This window comes from Rhynchophorus ferrugineus, unplaced genomic scaffold, assembly GCF_030347505.1.
Source record: "Rhynchophorus ferrugineus isolate W39M unplaced genomic scaffold, kcgeb_rfMv2 rfM3, whole genome shotgun sequence".
Taxonomy (NCBI): domain Eukaryota; kingdom Metazoa; phylum Arthropoda; class Insecta; order Coleoptera; family Curculionidae; genus Rhynchophorus; species Rhynchophorus ferrugineus.
In genome coordinates, this window is record NW_027472582.1 from 12066891 (window position 1) to 12080605 (window position 13715).

At 33.5% G+C, this 13715-nt stretch overlaps 1 protein-coding gene across 8 annotated transcripts in view; it reads right to left on the bottom strand.

Moving 5' to 3' along the window:
* LOC143193733 (ephrin type-B receptor 1-B) overlaps positions 1-13715 on the bottom strand; it is a 615182-nt gene that overhangs the window by 553726 nt on the left and 47741 nt on the right. For all 8 annotated transcript variants that reach the window (XM_076400076.1, XM_076400075.1, XM_076400077.1 and 5 more), the window contains one exon: positions 1561-1621. The gene's annotated coding sequence lies outside the window, so the exon portion shown is untranslated. The remainder of the gene's footprint in view (positions 1-1560; positions 1622-13715) is intronic.

A 13715-nucleotide genomic window follows, 5' to 3' on the forward strand; every position in this document is an offset into this window, starting at 1 on the left:
TTACAATCTACGAAAAGAAATGGACAAGGTGGAACCGATTATATTATTACTAATGATAATTTAATGATAATGCCGCATTATACTTCCGGGCTAACGTCCTAATCTACAACGTAGATGGAAAAATGTGTAGATAATTATTTACAATTACTCCTAATTCTCGCACGTTATCGTATACATCATGTAAAAAATGAAAAAATGGTTTCACACGGGGCCCAGCATTAATTACCGACACTAAAAGAATATTAACAACGTAAAACGTCCGAAATGAGCCATTAAACGTAACGACGTAACGAAAAAAAAAACCTAATAAATCTATTTAGTGACCCACATTTTTTATATCATTTATAATAGATAATTACGGCCATTATTTTAAGTTAAAACATTGACAAGGGACTGTTTATAACCTGCTAGAACAAAGCGTATGTAAATTAGAAAAGTTTTCGCATTCCAGATTTCAAACATCTGTTGATCCGGGCTCCGTAAAATTAACTAGACAATAAAATTAATCAATCTTTAAAATAAATTTTTTGTTGTGTTTAACACGAGTTTAAACCGCTAATAATAATTAATAACGTTCGAAGATTAAATCCATGTACCACTTGGGATCTCATCTACAATATATGGCACTGCAAACCGGGGACTTTTCAACTAAGCTATAATATATAGTCTATTCAAGGTTTTTTTAGCAATGCGTCGTAGATATTTGTGACGTCGACAATGTTGCCGCACCAACTCTGAGTTTTAGTTCAGTTTGGCTTTGACATACAAGAAAATTCTAATCTAAATTAAAAAATATTATATAAAATATTATCAAATATAATTTATTTTAACTTACTTACTAACTTAATGTTACCAAGTATGTTTTCACCGGTTTTGCAACATGTGGTCGAGCGTTATCCTGCTGAAGAATAACAGTCTGAGTCCTCGCTCGGCCTAAACGCATTAATTGTAGTCGATATCAATCAACATTGATGGTTTCATCGAGTAATGCCTTCAAACCCTCGTCTTCAAATTTTGTTGGCTGTCCAGAATGCCCTTTGTCTTTGGTGTCAAAATCGCCATATATTGGAATAGAAGGAGCATGGTTGCAATAGGCTTCACCAAGAATTTGATGACATGGTTCTTCAAATTGAAGTAAAATAGTAAAATTTGCTGCAACTACAAAATTGTTTGTTCTAATTTCGACAAAATGACACATATTTAAAGTGAAGCCTGTGATAATTTCTTTATATTCTACAGCAATTTTAAGGCAATTTTTAACTTTTACTCGAATCAAATTTCAAAAAACAGTTATATATATTGCTACTTGTAACAGCAATAAAATTTAAAACAATAAGCGTGACGTCAAAATCACACGCACCGCAGTAGAGTGCGGTTTAGCATACATGAATGAAATTATGGCCCATATATGACCGTTCGTGCATTTGTCCCATTATTTCCAAAACCGAGCAGATTCAGCTGCAAACCGTAATAGTTTCACATCCACATCACATCTGCCCGAACGAGCATGCAATAACAATTACATTTAAAAAGACGTAGACTTAAATAAATGGTGCTTACCGTAGAATCAGAGATGTGTGACTGTGTGATATTTCACTCAGTATCTATCCATAATAATTATCTGAAACAAAAAAAAAGTTACTCCAAAACTTTATAACATTATCGTAAATTAGTATAGATAACAGATATACAGGTGTTTATATATTACAACAACATAAAAGAAATTCAAATATGAAAAGGCCTTTGATAATTTTGTAACTACCGACAATTCTTTCTCAATTTTGTTGCCATCTGTCGCAATTCATATATACAAAATTTCTTCACTCTTAACTCAAGAGGTTTTCGATATCAAATCTTTAGTCCTCATAACAAATAATATCCTTTTATTTATCTCAATGTAAATGTGTTGTACTGTGTTATATAATGTGACTCTTAAGCTGCATCAGGCAATCATACATTAAAGTTATCCAATTTTTCTTCAATCTAATAATTCCGCAGTCAATGTTATTGCTACATAACCAATGAAGAAACTGCAGGATGACCTTGAAAATAGTTCCGGATCCGCGAAATTATTCGATGATTTCGACGTAAAACATGAAAGAACATTACTAAATTACAGAAACGTGGAAGCAATATGATTACTGGACACCACTTAGGAAATCAAAAGATTGAAACGCAACAGACCAGATGAAATATGGAAAAGTATGAAGAGTATGTGTCACTAGTGACTTTAGCTTGAGTTAGTATAGAATAGAGAATAATTTCTTAGGTATAGTTTTAAGATACCTTCAATGCTCCATATTTTACAAAACATCTTAATAAAGTTCATCTCATGGGAAATAATACAGCTCCCATCACAAAAATTAACCATAGTATAATAAAATTTCCTTGACTAATGACTGGACATCTGTAAATATCAAAAATATAATACCCGAGATTCCTCATTTCAATCTCGAAATATTGACTGATTCAACTATCCGTTCTCCATCTTGCAGCTCATTAAAAATGTTAATCCATTCGATGTCTCTCATCATCGACATCGCGGACGCCTCCGAGAAAGAAATCCGAAGCTCTCTTTAAGACCATTCCGATCCGAACGTTAACAACAATCATTCGAGCGACCGGTAGGTCGACTTCCTCACATTTCAAAATTCGAAAAATTACCGATCGGAACGTCCGAAAACTCCCCACGGTAGCGGGCCCACCTACAGAATACCTAATAATTGCCATCATTTATTTAAAAATCCTGTTAGCCTTTGATTCTAATAGAGGTAATTACATCTCGCCTGTGAGCCGAACAAAAAATTAGATAAATGTTGAAGCTAATCATTGGAATTTTATGCCGGTTGTATTCAGGTGACACGGGCGTTGATCGAGGACCAACTGGAATCGTATTTTGTTGGGTCGGTTGGGACCTTCGTCTGTTTAAATTGCTTTTTATGTAAATTAAAATAGTTATCTAATGACGGGTAATTGTTTTGAGGTTCTGGTTTTAACAGGTCTACCATTCACGAATGTAGAAGCATTATCCTTTAATATCCATTACATATATCGCAAGAAAAGGTAAATTAAAACTTTTGCTACTTTTTATAAAAATAAGTACAACATAAAACATCAAAAACTATGTAATGTTAAGATTTGGTACATCTCTATATAATAGGTCAATTGAAAAGTCCTCGGCTTACCATAGTAAAACACATTTTTTGGAAAAATTGTTTTTTTTATTCAACATAATTCCCTTCAAGGGTTTACCGACCCTCCAACTTTTCGATCCCATTTTTGTAGTCCGATTTGTCCTTTGCTTCCAAATAGGCCTTAGTTTCGTCAATCACCTCTTCATTCGACGAAAACTTCTTCCCAACGAGCATTCTTTTGAGATCTCAGAACAGCAAATAGTCGCTGGGGGCCAGATCTGGAGAATACGGTGGATGAGAAAGCAAATCGAAGCCCAATTCATGGATTTTTGACACGGTGCATTGTCTCAAAGAAGCAGCAGTTTCTTTTTCTTCAAATGCGGCTGTTTTTCGACGATTTCGTCCTTCAAACAGTCCAATAGCGCTATGTAATAGTCGCTGTTGATGGTCCTTCCTTTTTCAAGATAGACATTGAAAATTATTCCATGCGCATCCTAAATGACTGTTGCGTTTTCCCACGCTTTGGAGCAGGTTAATCGTGTGCAGTCCACTCGAATGACCGTCGATTGGAATTCGGAGTGAAATAATGGAGCCATGTTTCATCCATTGTCACATATCGATGCAAAAACTCGCGTTTATTACGCTTGATCATCTTCAAACACTGCTCCGAATGATCAACTCGTCGTTGTTTTTGGTCAAAAGTGACCTCGCGCGGCACGCACTTTGTACAGAGGTTCCTCATATCCAGATATTCGGGAATGATATGATGTAGACGTTCAATTGATATCTTTAGTATCTGCTAGTTCGTTCAATTTCAATTTACGGTCATTCAAAATCATTTTGTGGCTTTTTATGTGTTTTCGTCGGTAACAACCTCTTTTGGGCGTCTAAAGTTAGCATACCAATTCTTGATGATTGATTTTCTTGGAGCAGTGTCCGGAAACTTGCATCAGACCGGGGACTTTTCAATTGACCTGTTATTTGATATATGTTTATTCTATTGATATTAACCCTAACATTGAGAAGTTATTGGATGAAGGCCCAATACAAACTCAATAACAATTGGCGGAAAAGTTGAACGAGGATGGAGTCGTAATTTCTGAACGATTGCAAGCTATGGGAAGTACCTAAAAATGGTTAGGTGGGTGCCACATGAATTGAACATCAAATAATTATAAAATTAAAAAATGGCCACTGAAATATTGCTTCACAGTGATGAACCGAAGTCATTCCCGCACCAAATAGTGATGGGTGATGAAAACTGTATTATGAAAATCTTAAGTGGAAAAAATCATGGTTCAATCATCACTTAATAGCGAACAGTAATGGCTATCCATAACAAATGATCAATTGTTCCACACAATAAGCTCCAAAGATAATGATAAGACCACATCATCTGCAATACAAATGGTTAAAGAAGTTTTAAAATCACTTGGATTGGAATTTTATCGCATTCACCATACTCTTCGGATCTGGCTTCATCTGACTACCACCTTTTCTCGCTTGCAGCTTGTGAAGGAGTTCAAATAACGTGTTTTCTTTAGCGGAAATGTCGGAGTTATTGATAGATCTGATACTAACACACAACAAATAATTGATATTAAAGAAAAATACAGTAGTCTCATGATCTACAGAAATTTCTTTAGGATACAAATTCCCAATAATTGCAGGCTGCAGGAAAGAAACAGATCATGCTTCAATTGTGTAAAAATTTATTGTAGTGGTAGTAGTAGCAATTAGTAAGTAGAAATTGGACAAAGCAAGGAATAAATCATTGCAAATCAAGAGGTGATTAAAGCTCGAAGTCTACGCCTAAGAAATTAATTAAAAAAAGCAATATTTATTAAGTACATATTGAAAAACTATGCAAAAACTAGAAGTGTTAAAAATAAATAAACCAAAATAATTTACAGATTCCTAGAACAGAAAAGTAACCCTAAGACATCAGGTAGAAATTTTGGGTAAAATTATCTATATCTCCTCACAACTCGTCGAAAAATCCACAAAATCAATTGAACTTTTCCTTTTTATTTAAATTTAAAACCGAGCAAATTTGGATACTGTTAAATTCAGTTTTTCTTTCATTTTACAACGCTGCCGTGTTATCTTAAATAAAAAGCTCGAAGGTCCTAAGATTGTTTGTATTAATTAATTTGTAGTTCGTGGTCTTTGGACGTTTACTTTCTTTCCCATTAAAATATTTAAAAACATTGTCGAAAATTCCGAACGACGCGGCTGTTGAATTTATATAATTAATTGTGCTGAATTAAGTTTAAATCGGTTCGAATAAAATTTAAATACCTATAAAATAGTTTCATTTCTTGTTCTTGTTGTTTATGGATGGTACTAAAGGAGGTAACAGTCCATATGGAGGAAGTTATAGACTATTAAACTGTTTATGTTATCTTAGGGAGTAATAAGAACGAAGTTGAAACTATAATACGATATACAATATATAAGAAAATATGTAGTAAAGATCAATTTGTACTTCCTTATTATATTCGAAACTATAATACATACATATTATTTTTAATTTTTTGCTAACATTTTCTCTATATAAAATATTTTAAGTGTCTTGTTTCAATGAATCTTTGAAAGATCCATGAAACAAATTTAATATGTATACTCAATCAATGTAAATCATATCACGTTAGTCAAAAAACAGAACTCATAACACTCAAAATCAAAGAAGTATATTGGTTAATCGGAATATACTTCCAATTAGACCTAAGATCAAAGGAACTGGTTTAATCAGTCAATTACAAAGCCTTTTTGGACTTGCAAATGGAGTGAAAATAAGGAGTAGCACTAAGATAATAAATAAACTAGTACACAATGCTGCCCAAACAAAGTTCTTCGATTAATTACCAATGCTTATTGTGGACTGACGACCTGGAAATACAACTGATCTATGTTATACAATATTTTCCAAAACATGAAATAAGGGTTGCTAAATTACAGCGGCTACGTGAAAGCAACACAACTACTGGACAACTGAAAATGGATAATATATAAATAATATTTATAACCAACAATAGGATTTTGGGAATAGTATTATACATTGCCCCAATTTTATTTTAAAGATTCTTATAAAATAGCATCAAAATGTCAATATGAACCATCCGGTCTGTGTAGAGACGATTTTTATGTGTAAATTATCGTAATTGTAATTTGATTTGTTTCATACGTCATCAAGAATAATGATACCAGTCGATCTATTGCGAACTATTGCTGCCAATTAATTTACTAATAAAGCCAAGAGAATATCAATACGTTAAGCTCAATAATTGACGTGTTTTCTATTGTTTCATTTCATCGAGCCATTCACCAAACGACTTAATAGACAGCCAGCAAACACATATCGTCATTAAAATCTCGCAACAACACGTGCAACTATACAGCAGCTGACGTTCCAATAATAACAGCATCAGTAATGAAAAAAAGAAAGAACGAACAACGTTTTTCTAAGATATGGTTGCTTTCTATTCCCTATCGCCGGATACAATGGTTAAATGGACATTCTTGCTACCTGAAGAAGCTTCCCGCTCGTTTAGCTCATGAATCGATGGGTCCGAGACTGTTGATTTGTGTACCTGCGAAATGGATGATTTTTTGCCGAAGTTGTCGGTGAAATCTGTGATTCTTAACAGTGAAAAAAAGAGCTGAAACCAATCCATCTGATATGGTTAATGTGGATTAATGGAATGCAGCTGAACTGAGCTTATTATAAATTATTTCTGGGAATAATTTGGATGATATAACGTGATTATCTATATAGTATTTGGCGCTCATCTTTCTGATTTTGAATACAATAAAGCCGCCGTCTTTTATATGGTTTTATTAATTATATGAAAAGGTAATTTTAATGGTATTTTGTATGTTTAATTTTCATTTTAATTTGAAGCGCAATATTTACGTTGTTATTCATCATTGGAAGTGGTAATGGAACTCTGAGTGATCTGTAGTTTCTTCTGATTACAAAATACTGGCCTATAAATTAATTTTAAAGGATTTATAAGACATGGTGTTATTGTACATTAGATTACATCGGGTACATTTGTAACTAATTAACTTCATGTTTAAGCCTCACTGAAACGATTCACTTTCAGTATTTCGTCGAAGTGTTAACAAAAAACAATTCAGTGTGGAACTGAAGGCAACCTTATTCCATCGATTTGAGCATGTAAATGTTGATTTCGACGTTATAAAACTGGTGATTTTGACACCGAGTGTTATGGATATTAAAACAAATTGCGAACGAGGATCTGACGCATTATTCTGATGCCCTTGAGCCTAATCTAGAAAATCGGTCGCAACACAAGCAAAGACAAAACAATGTTATTCTTCAGCATGAGAAAAATGGTCAAGTTTGTTGCCAAACCGGTGAAAACATACTTGGAATTATTAAAATTGGAAGTGGTGAGCCCCCCGCCCTACTCTCCAAACCTTACTCCTGATTACTACTTGTTCCGATATATGAGTCTGACCTGTCCCAGTACTTTACTTAGTAAATCGGTCGATTTGTGGATAACCTCAAAAGATACAGCGTTCTTTCGAGATGGAATACGTAAATTTCCTGAAAGATGGGAAAAAGTAGCGACAAAAGAAAATCCTTTAAAACTAAAGTTTCCGAATATAAATTAAATTGTGATGCATCCAACAAAAATATATTTAAGCACTTTGACTTAAACATAAAATAAAACTGTTGCCGAATCTGTTCAGCAAAATGTTAAATATAGTTAATATTAGTGTTACAATAAAAGTGATTGTAACACATCTGATCTCTTTTGTGTTTCTCCTATCTTATTCTGTGTTAGTTTCTGTTACATTTGTTAATATTATTCTCGTTTTCCTTAAGCTTGTAGTTCTTCTTATGACACTTACACTGAGTGGCGCGATTTATACACTTCACATATTAAATAAAACGTCGTTTTAACCTTAATTTAAGTTAGATGTATTTGACGATACTAGTTTTGAAAAGGGAGCACATTACTAACAATATTTTAAACATGTAGGACAGTTATATTAATTATTCCAAGGACGTAGTAGTAACTGAAATTTTAACCCAGCATGATAGAAATTCTTGTAAAGGGTCGGCACTGAAATGATAGGGGTTCCGAATAAATTATCATGTGGTTAAAGATTTATGAACTGAAAAAATTCGAATTTTTTCACGTACGTACCACGGAGTCATGACGAATGCAGGAAACAAAAGCGAAATGGCACCACCGAGCTAAAACGTATCGCTGCCCGTTACGTAAATACGTATTGATTAGTTTAATATGTAAATTAAGTACTTATTCTTTAAGTTGGATCGGTCGTACGAGACATTTCCATTTGCCATTTGCGACGCTTTTTCTAACTACTTTATTCTAATTCTGCAGGGCATGCAGGAAAGTTACTAGAGTGTGTCGCGAAGTGCATTAAGGCAATAGATCAGACACCTAGTCACCGTAGCCGAGAGTCTTATTTATTATAACTAATTTATAGACCAATTTCCTGGTAATGGGATCCTGTGGTATCGTAGTTTAACAATAACGCACCACTCGTATAGCTTAGATTTTAATATGTAATTAATTCAAAATGGTAATTAGGAACCAACGCTACTTTTCTTATTATAAATTATTTCGGTCTAATATTTAAAACCAGTATTATATCTTCAAGATTAAAACATTGGGTAAAAGGATTTCAATCCCACTTTTTAATTACATCTAATATTATGATATGCTTGTCAATCTTAATCTACACATTTATTTATCACTATTACAAATTAAATTTGACTACTTAAAATAAAGTTAAGGGTTAACACTTATACACTATACAAATTCGTGTGGTTTGATTCACTTTAATTTTCTGATTTCTTGAGCGTTGCTGCACAACTGTATTGGCTCCACGTTGCTGTAATTGAGTAAACCTATTTCATCTTTTAAGGCATAAATCAATTTGATTTCGAGGTTCTAGTTGCTTACGTAGCGATAACAATAATCGAAGAACTTTCTTGCCAGGGAAAATGCAATTAAAAATAATAATTGAACAAATATCTCCTGAAAGGTTTAATAGCCTGTCGGAATCCATTACATTGATGAGAGTGTAATTTTTCGACAAACATTCACTGATAAACTATATTGTATATGGGGTAGTGTCTTGGGACTACTCCTGCTTCTGCTCTATACTGCTGATACTCCAACGACAACAAAAACAGTACTTGAAACATTTGCCGATGACACAGTTATTCATAACAAAAGATTATCTCCGTCTAAAGCTGTAGAAAAAGTACAAGTAACGGTCAACAAGATCTACATATGGACTAGAGACTGGAAAATACAGCTTAATAACCCCAAATATGTCCGTGTTAATATTGCGTTACGGCGAAATTACAAAAACCTAATTATATCACTTAAAGGATGCCCGATTCCTCAAGCAGAATCAGCTCAGATACTCTTAACTTGACGACAAACATTCACTGACAAACTATATTGTATATGGGGTAGTGTCTTGGGACTACTCCTGCTTCTGCTCTATACTGCTGATACTCCAACGACAACAAAAACAGTAGTTGAAACATTTGCCGATGACACAGTTATTCATAACAAAAGATTATCTCCGTCTAAAGCTGTAGAAAAAGTACAAGTAGAGGTCAACAAGATCTACATATGGACTAGAGACTGGAAAATACAGCTTAATAACCCCAAATATGTCCGTGTTAATATTGCGTTACGGCGAAATTACAAAAACCTAATTATATCACTTAAAGGATGCCCGATTCCTCAAGCAGAATCAGCTCAGATACTCTTAACTTGACGACAAACATTCACTGACAAACTATATTGTATATGGGGTAGTGTCTTGGGACTACTCCTGCTTCTGCTCTATACTGCTGATACTCCAACGACAACAAAAACAGTAGTTGAAACATTTGCCGATGACACAGTTATTCATAACAAAAGATTATCTCCGTCTAAAGCTGTAGAAAAAGTACAAGTAGAGGTCAACAAGATCTACATATGGACTAGAGACTGGAAAATACAGCTTAATAACCCCAAATATGTCCGTGTTAATATTGCGTTGCGGCGAAATTACAAAAACCTAATTATATCACTTAAAGGATGCCCGATTCCTCAAGCAGAATCAGCTCAGATACTCTTAACTTGACTTAAAATCAAAGAAATTAGTTTATCAGTCAATCATAAAGCCAATTTGGACCTATGGTGTGCCAAAACAAAGTTCTACAATTAATTACCAATGCTTATCGCTATGCATCCAACGAAGAGCTGCACAAGATTTCACATTACAACATTCGCATTGAAGTAAGGTTGCTAAATCACAGCAACGTGGAAGCCAAACAGCTATAGCGCGTAAGGGGCAGGACACAACTGGTCCTTCAGAATACCAGTGGATTTTCCTGTTCCTGTTAAACAAATTGCTATGTCGATCAATCGTTGTTCTTTCTTCAAAAGTATGATTAAGTCAAGCAATGATTTGATCAACATTTTGCAGCAGGAAAATTAACAAATACCAATACCGAGGATAATCAAAACATGATCAACTAAACTGTTTAATAGCTAGGTAGCTGTTCAAGGCAGAAAGAAAGTATATTACTGAAATAGGTCTGATAACTATTGAGTGTTATTTTAAATGTATTATAAACTGTAAAAATTAGATAAATTATTATTTTTCCTCAGCATCAAACATTAAATAATCCAATCAAGTTTAGAAAATTGCAGACATTAAAAATGTAGACAAAAACAGAACATTTTTAAAAAATTTAAAGAAGTAAATCCATAATTTTTTTATTTAACATCATGTTTGATTGAACTTATATAAAGGGTATACCTTTAGTGTAAACTATACCTTAAGTTATTATAAAATTATAGTTGAGGAATACCTACTGATGTATTTCGTCAATCGTCTTGCTGGTGAATTAATCGAGGTACAAATGAAATGTAGTAATAAATTAAAATTAAGACTGTACTAAGCATATGTAATAAAGATATTACCAAAACTTTGTTTATTTAAATTCGATATAATTTTTTCCAAAAAATGTAAGAGACCCTTTTTTATCATACCACTGGGGCACCTGCAAAATTCCACTATTAAACACGTATATCTTCCAAAAGAAGGGGGACCATCACCTTCCCGTTAATTAAATACGAAGTTGGGCCGGTGCTGCATAACGTCGGTCGCCATTTTCTACACCCATTTACCGCATTTACCACCTGCATTTTTTTTGAAGTCTCCGCCCAAACGGCGGCACTTCCCCTACAACGCGAGTAACAAGGGAATAACCCCCTCCGTCTACTTATTAAACGTATATCTAGATTGATGAATGGGTATAATATGTCAAAGTTAACTGTCGCCTAGGTAGCTATGTGGGTCACAAATTACCAATAAGGGTGATTGTGTTTACGGGAGACGTTACGGAGTATAAACAATTCGAGGTAGTTCGGTGTCACGCCATCGAAAGTGACAACCTTCTCGCCGAACTGATACTAAATTGCGGCGCATATTATAATTGGGGTTGGTTAAGATTCAGTTTAAGCGCCAAATATTAAATCGCAAACCACTAGAAGTTTTAATTAATCGATATTAGCGCCTCAAAATCAGGATTACAAAAAAATAGACCTCCATGTTGCCTGTAATTCTTGTGATGACTAAAATTCGCGTCTTTAGAACACTCTTGTACACTAATCCTTCTGTATCATTCCTACACTTGGATACTACAGCCTTAAGACGAAATTCAACATACTTCCTATTTATCTACTTACAATTTTACTTTAACTACTACCAACTGACTATTTTGAAGGCGGTGCCGAACTCAATATTATTATTTTTGTTTTGTAGGTATTAACCTAAATTGTGTATATATATTAGAATATAAAATACGTGAAGTAGATCGGTTAAATAAGGTTTTTGTTTATTTTTATATAGTTATTACAACGATTATTATGTTCATATTTTATATTAAAATGTTTTGTGTGTTAAAAATCTAAATTTCATAATATTTTAATTTTTAGTGAGCTCCTTATTTATTCTTTGAAGTCGGTTCAAGTTTTTTCTTAAAAATATTTTGCATTTCTCTTTTTAGTGTTACATATTTATTCAATAAATTACGCAGTTATTTTATTTGATATTACAATGGGTTGGCCAAGTAAAAATGCAGCGCGTATGAGGAAAAATAGGAATAAAGAAACAATCATTGAAAATAACGAGGGCTTCAGGCCCCCTTAGGTAATTTGACAAATGTCTTATCTAAACAACAAAAAGTTATTGCGCCCACCCGGAATCGATCCCGAAATCTCCGTTTGGGAGCTAAATGCTGTAACCATTACACCATAGAACCAGTTGTCTATAATATTTGCAAAAGATCTTGTAAGATATAGTTAATGCTTAAAAATCAAAGTGAATGCCTTTTGCACTGAAAAATTGCTGGCTATTGTCGATTTAATTATTTTGATAAATTTTAAATCGCTCCGTAATATATGACATTTCGTTTGAAAATGCCGAAAACAATAGATAGCCAGGGTCACAAATTGATTGAGGCTTTAATAAAATATTTCGAAAAGGAACGAGATAATGGAGGCCCCTTTTTCCTATAATTTCTGATAGAGAGGTAATTATTGATGATATTAAATAATATAAATCTCTACAATTTTATTGAAAATGTTTTTTAGGGGGTTGCTGGCGCGCTAAATATTAGTGTAGATACCGTGAATAACATCGCTTACAAAATGAAGAATAATACGTTAGATTCACCCAAGAAAAACTGTCTACATACAAAGTGGGTGACGAACCTAGACCATCTTGATATTGGCTCGATTGGAGACTAAATATACAAAATGTATAAGAACAGTAAGTACACAAAGTATTTTATCAATATAAGCATAATTTAAAAAATTATTTTAAAGTAAAATTACTTAAGGACACGCAATTTTTTGAGGGATGTAATTAGCTTCAAAAGAATTCAATTTTTAAAGGCATAAAATAAAACCAAGGAAGATAATCCATTTGAATTTGTGTATCTTGATGTAACTTGAATATTTCAAAATGGTTCATTATGACACTCTTGGCAAGACAGCAACAAAAAAGTGTAAAAACAACAAAAATTGATAGAAAAAGGTAAAAGTAAGTAAAAGAATAGCATTCGATTAGGTTTTGTTGGTCATTACATTTATTAATAATTAATTGCATCAAAAACTGTTTGGATATGTGGAAGGAGGCTTTGTTAACCATAACATCTTCGGTTTGGATCAACTCGATGAGACATACGGAGGAAGTAATTGATAAATGGTGGAATCGTGAACATATTTTAGACAGGTTAGAAATTAACAGTTTTGTGATTGAATTGGACAGTGAGTCGGAAAGTGAAAGTGACTGAAGGAAACTTTCAGGATATGTGATAATGCTGTGCAATGCTGGAAATTCCTGAGGCAGGGTGATGAGAGTGGAACAACTAAAGATATGCACATAATTCGTTGAATATAAGTGTAGAATATGGTATTCTAGGTCGTGAAAGATTTATGTGCACAGATATGATTGTAGTTGTTCAAAATTAAACATGAGCATTAGGTTAGAACGTATGAG